Below are 10,203 nucleotides of genomic sequence, written 5' to 3'. Positions count from 1 at the left end.
TCTTTTTTGCCTGTTGCAAAGAAGGCGTTTTTCTTTTGGTTTCCAGTAGGTGGCATCTATGCCTCTTGGATCCCTGCTTTATATAAAGTCTTAATGATGCTTTTTTTTTCCCTTATAGATATTCAATCACAATCACTACCCTCAGTCTCAGTCCCTGTCAGTGTTAGTGACAGTTTCAGTAGCGTTTGCTCAGATTCCCCTGGGGTTCCAGGGCATTTGGTCTCGGAGGGTATTGGGGGAGGGGTCCCCTGGCTAGGCAATGGGGGCTGGGGCTCAGCCTCGCATTTTGTAACCACGGCTGGTAATAATCAACTGTTGTTTCTCTGCTGTCCCAGCTTCTGCCATCCTCACTTTTCTGCTTTCTGCTCTGATACCTGGGTACTGCCACTGGTCACATGGAGCTCATAGCTCTTCAAAGCAGGCTGTTCAGGGAACTCGCTGCATCTTCTCCCCTCCCCCTCCTCCTGCAGGGAGCTCCAGCTGCAAGAGGCAGCTTCTTTGTTTTTCCCAGTCCACCACCTGACTCCCGGGGTTCTGACCTGTGGTAGCTCTTATGCGCAGATCCCATGCTCGGATGTGCTGGTGTGCAGTTTGGGTGTTTCTTGTTTAGTTTTAGATGTTCAGCTTATTATTTGAAACATTTCAAGGGGAGAGACTTGAAGACGTCTCTCACTCTACTATGTTTGTGATATCCCCCTCTCAGCATTTAAAAATTTTGAGGCCACGGCAAGTTACATCATCCGTGTATACCTCAATTTCTTCTATTAAAGAAAGATGATAATAATTGTACTTAAGTCATAGAAAGGCAGTAACGTTTGTATATGTGTGTATATATATATGTACGTATATATATAGACACACAGTTAGGATCACTCTACTATGTTTGTGATATCCCCCTCTCAGCATTTAAAAATTTTGAGGCCACGGCAAGTTACATCATCCGTGTATACCTCAATTTCTTCTATTAAAGAAAGATGATAATAATTGTACTTAAGTCATAGAAAGGCAGTAACGTTTGTATATGTGTATATATATGTATGTACATACATATATATACACACAGTTAGGTTTTTTAGAACAATAGCTGATTCAGAGTAAGAATATAATAAGTATTCACTCAATTATTCCTATTATTCCTCAGTTTCAATGTTAAGAATTATGAATCTCAGTTAAGAAAATTCAGAATTTAAATTGGAACTAGGTAATATCACAAGTTTACATTTAGTGCCAGCTATTCTCTGCCTGTGCAGTTTGGCCCAATCAGCAGTCCTAACTTCAGGCAACACATACACACATTGACAAACACATCCTATACAGACATTTGTTTCCCTTCCCCCATCATCACGCAGAGAGTGTGGCAATCTTTGCCTCTCCCAAAGATAAGCCCAGTCCCTGAACCATCATCTCCTACCATAAATCTCCTCTCTCATTCATGTTCCACCTGGGAACCCACTGTCATCATGCAGACCAAAGATAAATCATAGTAGTCACAAGAAAAAGAATGCTTTATGAGGCGATTAACAGGCTGCCCTCACCAGCAGTCTTTCATCATCTCCCAAGTGACCACAGTGAACATACATCTTCCTACAATATGTTCTCTTGTGGGTTTTGCTTAGTTTTCAATAATTACGCACAAAGTATATTCTGATGGAAAAGCATCTTATTCTGGAATTATAAAACCCACATATATAAACCTGTCTGGCTTACTCTACCCACCCCAACATCATAATCCATTGCTACCACTGCCACCATCACTTTTTTCTCCATCACCAACACTGACCACCGCTAACACACACCAGGCATTTTTAATCTATGTCCTTTCACCTGTTACTGCTCAGCAGCCAGGATATTTCCAGTGGTATGTGAGTTTGGAGAATGGAAGAATGATACATGTAGTGGGGAGGGATATGGATTGAGGGCAGAAAGCACTGAGGAAATCTAGCCTTTGAGTCTTTGTGTAGGTTTCTCAGATGATATAAGTATAAAGTTTCTTCCTTACACATCAGAGCCGCACAGCAAGAGTACCTCAGAGCATCTTCTCCCTTCACTATCTGTTTTAGAATCATTCTTCACATTCCTTAACTACTCCACAAACAAAAGGAAGGACATGTACTGGGAACACTCTGAAGGGCTGGCTTAATAAAGGGACTTGCTACCAGCCCTATTCCCTGCAGTGCCATACTCCTCACTGCAGAAACAGTGTCAGAGTATTCCTATCTGATCATGGAACACTGACAGCTGTACTGCTCTTCCACTGCTCTCCCAAGGGGTGCCACTTGAATGGGATAAGGCTAGAGCTACAGGGAAGTTGGGCCAAGAAACTGGCATCCTGCTGGGAAGACCTCATTTCCTGAGAGTGATGGACAGTTTACTGGTGCCGAGTGTGGTTTTTCTCTGCACAAAGAGTGCTTGGATGGTCTAGGACATCTCACACTGTTCAACCCACCTCATCCCAGTGGTAATGAACTGTTGTAATCTACTAAGATTTGATGGTAGTCAAAGAGATAGGTTGGTTTTATTGCCTTAATTCTTTAGAAATATAAGATAAATTCAGGACATGAAGTTCCATGTGTGCCCTGACTCCTGGATGCCCAAGAAAGAGTTGCCTGATACACTTTTATTATCTTTGTATAAAATACATACTGAAAAATTATATATCTATGTATGATATATATAGAGAGAGAAAGAGACAGAGACAGAGAGACAGAGTGATAGATACAGAGAGACAAAAAAAAAAAGAGAGAGAGATCGAGAAGGGATTAGGCAATAGTTTTCTGTATATGACACACCAAGACCACAATCAACAAAAAAAGCAATCAACATTAAAAACTTTTGTGCTTTAAAGGCACCATTAAAAAAGTAAAAAGACAATCCACAACTCACAAAATGGAAGAAAATGTTTGCAAATGACATATCTATTATGACTTTTATGTAGACTGTATAAAGAATTCTTCTAATTCAATAATAAAAAGATCATATGTTGAGCTTTAAAAGTGGATGTTATCAATTAAAGTTATGGAGAAATATAAAATAATAAGAACATATTGCGATATCATTTCGGGGAAAAGGTGTGCATACATGGAAAATAGAATATGCTCTCCCAAAATGTTAATAGCACTTATTTTTGGATGGTGATATTATGAGTAATTAAAAATTTCTTTGTCAAAAATAAAAATAAAAAGACAAATAACCAAGTAAAAAACGAGCAAAGGCCCTATATAGACATTTCCTCATTGAAGATGTACAGATAAATGGTCAATAAGCTTGTGAAACGATGCCTAGCATCATTAGACATTGAGGAAATGCAAATCAAAACCACAATGAGGTACCACTTTATGCCCACCAGAATGGCTATAATCAAAAGGCAGATAATAATAAATGTTGGCGAAGATGTGGAGAAATTGGAGCTTTTATATACTGCTATTGGGGATGTAAAATGATGTAGTCATTTTGGAAAACAGTCTGGCAATTCCTCAAAAGATCAAGCATAGAGTTATCATATGACCCAACAATTCCACTCCTGGTTATATATGCAAGGGACAGGAAACTTATGTTCCCCTCAAAACCTGTACACAAATGTTCATAGCAGTATTCTTCATAATAATCAAGAAGTGGAAACAATCCAAATGTCTATCTCTGATGAATGGATAAATAAAATGTGGTATATCTATAGAATTTAATATTATTCAACAATAAAAAGAAGTGAAATACTGCTACATGCTATAATGGGATGACCCTTGAAAACATGCCGAGTTTTAAAAACCAGTCATAAAGCACCATATACTATATGATTCAACTTATATGAAATATCCAGAATAGGCAAATCTATACAGAACCTAGATTAGTAGTGAGGCAGGGCTGGAGGTTGTGGTGGGGGGATGGGAAGGTGGTTGTATCAAGGATGACAGCTAATTGTCGGAGTGATAGAAATGTTCTAAAATTGATTGTGGTAATGGTTGCACAATTCTGAATATACTAAAAAGCCATTGATTGTATACATTGAACTGAATAATAACTTAATAAAAAATAATCAGGGTAATGTTAATGTGAAGTGCTTAGAACAGTGCCTGACAAAACTCTCAAAAAAAGGAAAATAAGATTTTTATCACTTCATCTTTTGTTTATCCCATTTTATTCTAAAAGCTGGGACATCTATTACCCTTTCTCCCCCTTCCTTCCCTACATTTCATCTGTACACAATCCTGTACAGGCGGTTCTTCCTTTGCTTAGTCGTGTGGAACCATTAAAATGACAGCAAACTAAAACCATGCAAAGCAATCTTGGTCACTGGGAAATATCACTATTGTTTCATGACCTAAACAATTGTTGTCAGAACATTAAAATATCTTTTACTGGCTGTTATAAATGTATAGAGAAATTTTTAAAATAGTAATACTAGTATTTTTTTAGTACACTATGATTTAAAACATTATAAACATTAAGGATTAAAGTTTTATTTTTTTGTAAAAACTTATCAAGAGTAGTACTTGCATTCCTCTCATTATATAACTTGTGATCTTACAATATGGAGAAAGCATCATTTTTATCCTTGGTGAATTGTCATTCTCCTATCTAAGTTTGGATCTGCTTCCAACATTTTATTTTTGTACTTTCAATATTGTGAAACCTATCCAAGAGTCCTCAAATCATCTGGGTGTGTTCCCCAGAGACAAGAAAGCAATACGGCTATGTCCTTTGCTGTCTGTGAGTCAACTGAATAATAGATACACAATGACCAGTCACTGACAGACTATGAAATGATTGGTCACTAATCATGATAAGTCATCACTTACATAGCAATTTGTGGACTAAAGAGCAAGTAGCAAGTTCATACTCATGTAATTACTCACAGTCATGCACCGTGGTAACCAGAATTTGAATTATGTCATTAGCATGACTGCTCATACTAACGTGTGGTAACTGAAATGCATGCATATTGATGCGTGCAAACCAAAGACTACCCATCTGTATTTTTTTTCACGATTTTCTTCACTTCAAACTCATTCTTCATACCTGAACCCGCAACTATTTTTCCTGAGATGAGTCATCCCCACCTCCACCCAGAACAGTGCACCCAATTCCTGAGTGGTCTCAGTTCCTCCACCCTCACCTGTACTCCAGAGCATCCCGAGCACCAGCACCCATATCTGACTCACTCCATGATGGGAAGGAGTGAAGTGGGAAAAAGCTCAGGCTTTGAGAGTATCAGGTTCCCAGCAGGTATCATCAGGATATAATTAGCACCATATTGTGGCTATGTATTCAAAAAGCACCCTTCTCCCTGCTATCTGTTCAGAGACCATTCCCCCAGGCTCCCTAAAAAACAAAAACAAAAACAAAACAAAACAAAAAAACAGAGAAATTTCACCCACTTGGGGTTTACTCTGAGAGGCTCTCCCAATAGGAAAGTGCAGCAGAGCCCGTGACCCTCCCAAGAGTAGGTGGAAGAGCGCTGAACTTAGCAAAAGACACTGATGGTGAAATTGCTCTGCCAACATTTGGTTTCTGTCCCCAACGAGGACTAGCATAAGTCCAGCCAAAGCCCCAAGAAACCTGGGCCTTGGAGCAGCTGCCTGCTGGGGGCACCTCCTTCTTGAGGACAATGGACAAGCTGCTGGTGCTGAGCATGCTCTGCTCTGCCTCCTTCGTGGTGGATGCTCTGGAATGGGAGTCTCGGAACTTGGTGGTCTGTGAGCCAGAGGAGCTAAGCCGACTCAGTTGCAGTCTTGACCACCCAAGAAAGAACTGTCTCTTGAAAGCCATGCAGTACATGTTCATCATCTCTTCATAACATACAATTTAAAAAAATAATAAAATACAACAAAGAAAACAATCATTAAGTGACCAACTCAACCCATTTGGCCCTGGGACTCTATTGGCTTTGGCACTCAAAATCTCATGTCCTGGAATCTCCCTTTTTCCAGGCAAATCAGGATGGTTATCCATTTACGTACAGAAGAGTAAACCTGGAATCATATATATTTTTAAATTGTCTACAGTGACCAAATTTTAATTTCCTAAAAAGGAAAATTGATGGAATTATAAAGGTTATTTTAGAACAACTCCCATTCTCATTGTTTAAAGTCCATGAAAAATGTGATCTAAACAATCTGAGCATTAAATATGTATTTGTTGAAGCTTATTTATGAGAAAGAGAATGTTTTAAACTAATTATAAGCATATATTATTTAAAATGGGAAAAGATTAAAAATGGATTCAACAATAAAATAATAAAAATAGACTTCATTTTCATATCAAGCCTAGTTTTTAAGGGGGGAGCAGAAAAAGGAGAGAGAGGAGGAAGAGAGAAAGGAGAGAATGAAAAAGAAAAAGAAACAGGAGAGACATGCAACATGATAAACATACAAAGAGAGAGTAGAGGAGAGAAAATCTGAAGGAAAATTAAAGACACAAAAAAGATAAGCTTCCTTTTGGTTGGAATTGCCATCTTCCCGTAATTTGACAAAATGACCAACACAAAGGGAAAGAGGAAAGGCACTGCTATATGTTTTCTAGGCCTATTAGAAAACATGGAGTTGTTCCTTTGGCCACATACATGTGAATCTACAAGAAAGCTGATATTGTAGACATCAAGGGACTGGGTACTGTTCAAAAAGAATGCCCCACAAATGTCACCATGGCAAAACCGGAAGAGTCTACACTGTTACCCAGCATGCGGTTACCATCATTGACAAACAAGTTAAGGGCGATATTCTTGCCAAGAGAATGAATGTACATATTGAGCATATTAAGCATTCTAACAGCCGAGATAGCGTCCTAAAACTTGTGAAGGAAATTGGTCGAAAAAGAAGCCAAAGAGAAAGGTACCTGGGTTCAAGTGAAGCACCAGCCTACTTCACCCAGAGAAGCTCACTATGTGAGAACCAATGGGAAGGAGCCTGTGCTCCTGGAATCCATTCCCTGTGAATTCATTTCATGATGAGTATAAAAAAGTAAAAGACCTCTAACTGAGTAGAAGTGTGGTGGCCCCACCTCCAAAGAAATACTTAAAGAAAACTTTAGCTCTGTCCCCTAAAAAAAGAGAGATTAAAAAATAGATAAACATAGAGCTTCCTAAACTTATGAGACAGATTTTCTTCACTAATACAAAGAAAAATAAGAGATGACCGAAATTCATCTTTTCCTAAAAACATGCTAAAATCTTTCTTCCTAAAAAAGCTGTCCTTTGATTGTATGCCCGCTCTAGCTACCACTTCATGACCTCAGTCTCTTCTCAAAGTTTCTTTCAAGAATTGGCCACACTCACTATCTCCACTTCTTCTCTACCCATTAACTCTCTAGTCCACTCTAATCTGGCACTTGGCTGGCACTTCGCACCTGAACCTACTCTGACTGGGGTCATCAGCAATCACCAAGTTCATGCTTATCTGATTGGAATCTCTAAGTCCTCAGACAATGTTGACTCATCAGTGCCTCTCAGAACTTCTGACTCTGTGAATTCTGGACACTGTTCCTTTTAGTTAAACTTCAACCTCTGACCAGCCCCTCTTATACTGAGAGTGCCTTCATTCAACACTTTGATATTAGAGTTCCTTAGAATTTCATGCTTCTCGTCTCAACATCACTTGGTTCAGTGGACAACCAACTCTCATGAATTCAGCAGCACAGATGTCCTTGATCTGCATGTAGCTATTTATCATCCCAAATTTCCCATCTCTAATTGTCCCCAAATTATCCCAAATTTTCACACCTCTGTATCCATCTCCGTAGCCCATCATTTTCCATGAGGGCAATATGAGTTCACTGTCTTCACTAAGGAACTGTCTTCCCTTCAGATCTGGTGCGATTAGGAGACAGGCAGCCAGTTCAGCGAGGAGCTAAAACAGGAATGAGAGATGAGAAAATGAAAATCAGGGAATAGAGATACTCTTCAGATAATTGAAAAGAAGCAGAGAGACAGAACAGGGTAGAACTAAATGTGCTTGTAGGCACTGGGGAAGGAGACTGGCCAAGGAGAGAAAAACTGCACTAAAGGGAAAGGAAGTTCTTAGATGAGATGGGAGTGTATTATAGGCTTATCAGAACATGTTGGAAGAAATGGAGCTGGATAATGCCCCAGGCCTTTGAATTCCCCAAGGTAAGGGCAGAAAAAAAATACTAACCCAGTACCTCTAAAACAAATTTGGAACCAGGCAGTCTAAATGTTTATTTTCATTAACTTCTCAGGATTTTTTTTTTTTTTTGCCAAAGATACTGCCTGTACAGCAGTAATCTTGAAACACCATTCCCCCAGTAACAGAGATAGATGATTCTATCATTGAACAGTCAAATATTGTGTGGTCATAAAGTCACCTACAAGGAAAGAAGAAAGAAATGGTGTGGAGAGGCTCTTACCAGCTGAAGGGGATATTCAAACAATGGTGATTAATGACTCCAAGGTAAAGGGTCTTCTGCCCACCACCATCTGACCTGACTTTCAGGGTAGGGACACACCCACCTCCTACCATGGGCTCCCTTTGACAGGAGCTCTCTATGTTGGCCCAAGAGAGAAGCAGTGCATTCAGACCAGCAGGCTTCAGCATAGAGAGCCTGACCTTGGTTAGCCTTAGCATATTTATTCCCGCTCTGTATGCTGTTCCCTGTTATGGTGCATCCTGACATTGGCAGACCATGCATACCGTGGTCAGGCTAAGAGAGTAGACATTGAGGCCCAGCCCTTGGTTGGGAGGGCTAGCACCCAGCTTGGTTGGGTCAGAGAGTTAGACAGGGATTTCAGAGACCCCGGCGTGAGTCTAAAGAATTCCCCACTATCTACTTCCCTTTGGAAATCTCTGCTAAATAAAAACTACTCTTCATAGCTCATCAAACCTATTCCTCTTCTTTGGAAGGGCTAATCTGAAATTTAAAAAAAAAAAAAAAACTAGAATAACCTCAGACCTCTAGGAGACAGCATTAGTGACCAAGGAAATAACATTCCAGCAAAGCCAACGGATGAATATGGAGGCAGATTTAAAGATCTCCATTATTCCCTTAAAGCTAAAGGAAACATGCATACCAATGATAGACTATTCTGTGTCTCTTTCTAATTTTAATTTTGTGGGAGAGAGTAAACAGTTAAGAGCCAGTAACTGAATTATTTGGTTACTTCCCACCTCCCTTTGCATCTCCAAAGAGAGCCAGGTCAGATGACATTGGGCCCTTCGGTAGCACCAGGACACAAAATGACATTACATCATCAAAGAGACAGGCACGCTTTCCCCCAGTAAGGATGAGTCAGTGCCCTTTATTTTGTGTTTGTCTTTCTGCTCCTCCCACAAAGCCAGCTTTGCAAACAGCTCCTATCTCTTAGTTACAAGATCCTTTGTTCACAACTCCCTCAGATTAAAACGTGTTGAAATATTACTAAAAATGAATTTATGTTGGTGAATAGCTCTATTTAACATTCTCTAATTTGTTTTCTCAGGTACCTAAACAGCTAATGTTTTACTTGTTAATGTAATACGATCTCTCTGTCGATCCCCTCACCTATTTGTCTATAATTATAAAACCAAGTGTCAATTTAATAGCTGATATGTATACTCTTCAGCAATGTTCTCTTCAATCCATTCACCACTTTTTTATATTCCCATTTATTGAGCAATTTTATGAGCCAGGTAATGTGCTAAGCATTTTACATACCTTACAAGTAATTGCCCTAACCCCAGAGCTCCTTATGACTTCAGTCCTGCCCCCTACCCCCCGCCCCTCTTTAAGTCTTTACTCAGATGGCACCTTTTCAAGAATGTTTAATTTAAAAATTGCAACTCACATTTTCTTCTCCAGCATTATTTATTCTTTCTCCCCAGCTTATTTTTCTTCAAACTGAATTTCATTATTAATTTGTTCGTTGCCTGTCTCTTCCTTTTATGAGATAACCTCCACAAAGGCAAGATTTTTGTTTTGTTTGGTGCTCGGTTTTTGTTCGTTTTAAGTTTCTCAGAGGTGATTTTTTTCACTACTGAATCCATGGCACCTAAAACAGTACCTGGGATGTAGTAAGTACTCAGTATTTGTGGAACAAATGAAGATTAACCACAATCATATGAAGTTCACAGGTGAGATAACTGAATGTCACAGATAATAAGTAACTTGACAAACAGGTATTGGAGCCAGAAGTGGACTCAGGTCTCTCTGTCACCAGAGCCTGAGCTTTTATCCATTTCATTAACTGCCTCAGTTCCATGTGCCTATCATATCTTCTGT

The 10,203-nt window shown here is 39.4% G+C and overlaps 2 pseudogenes; one reads left to right on the top strand and one right to left on the bottom strand.

Annotated features, from left to right (window-relative positions):
• The first annotated feature begins 6,467 nt into the window (after positions 1-6,467).
• Positions 6,468-6,940, top strand: LOC107195885 (annotated as a pseudogene).
• Positions 6,941-7,562: 622 nt separating this feature from the next.
• LOC102894662 overlaps positions 7,563-10,203 on the bottom strand; it is a 22,142-nt pseudogene continuing 19,501 nt past the window's right edge.

This window comes from Pteropus alecto, unplaced genomic scaffold (assembly GCF_000325575.1).
Source record: "Pteropus alecto unplaced genomic scaffold, ASM32557v1 scaffold135, whole genome shotgun sequence".
In the NCBI taxonomy this organism is placed as follows: Eukaryota; Metazoa; Chordata; class Mammalia; order Chiroptera; family Pteropodidae; genus Pteropus; species Pteropus alecto.
Note: the sequence above shows the minus strand (reverse complement) of the source record. Positions and strands in the feature narration are given on the sequence as shown.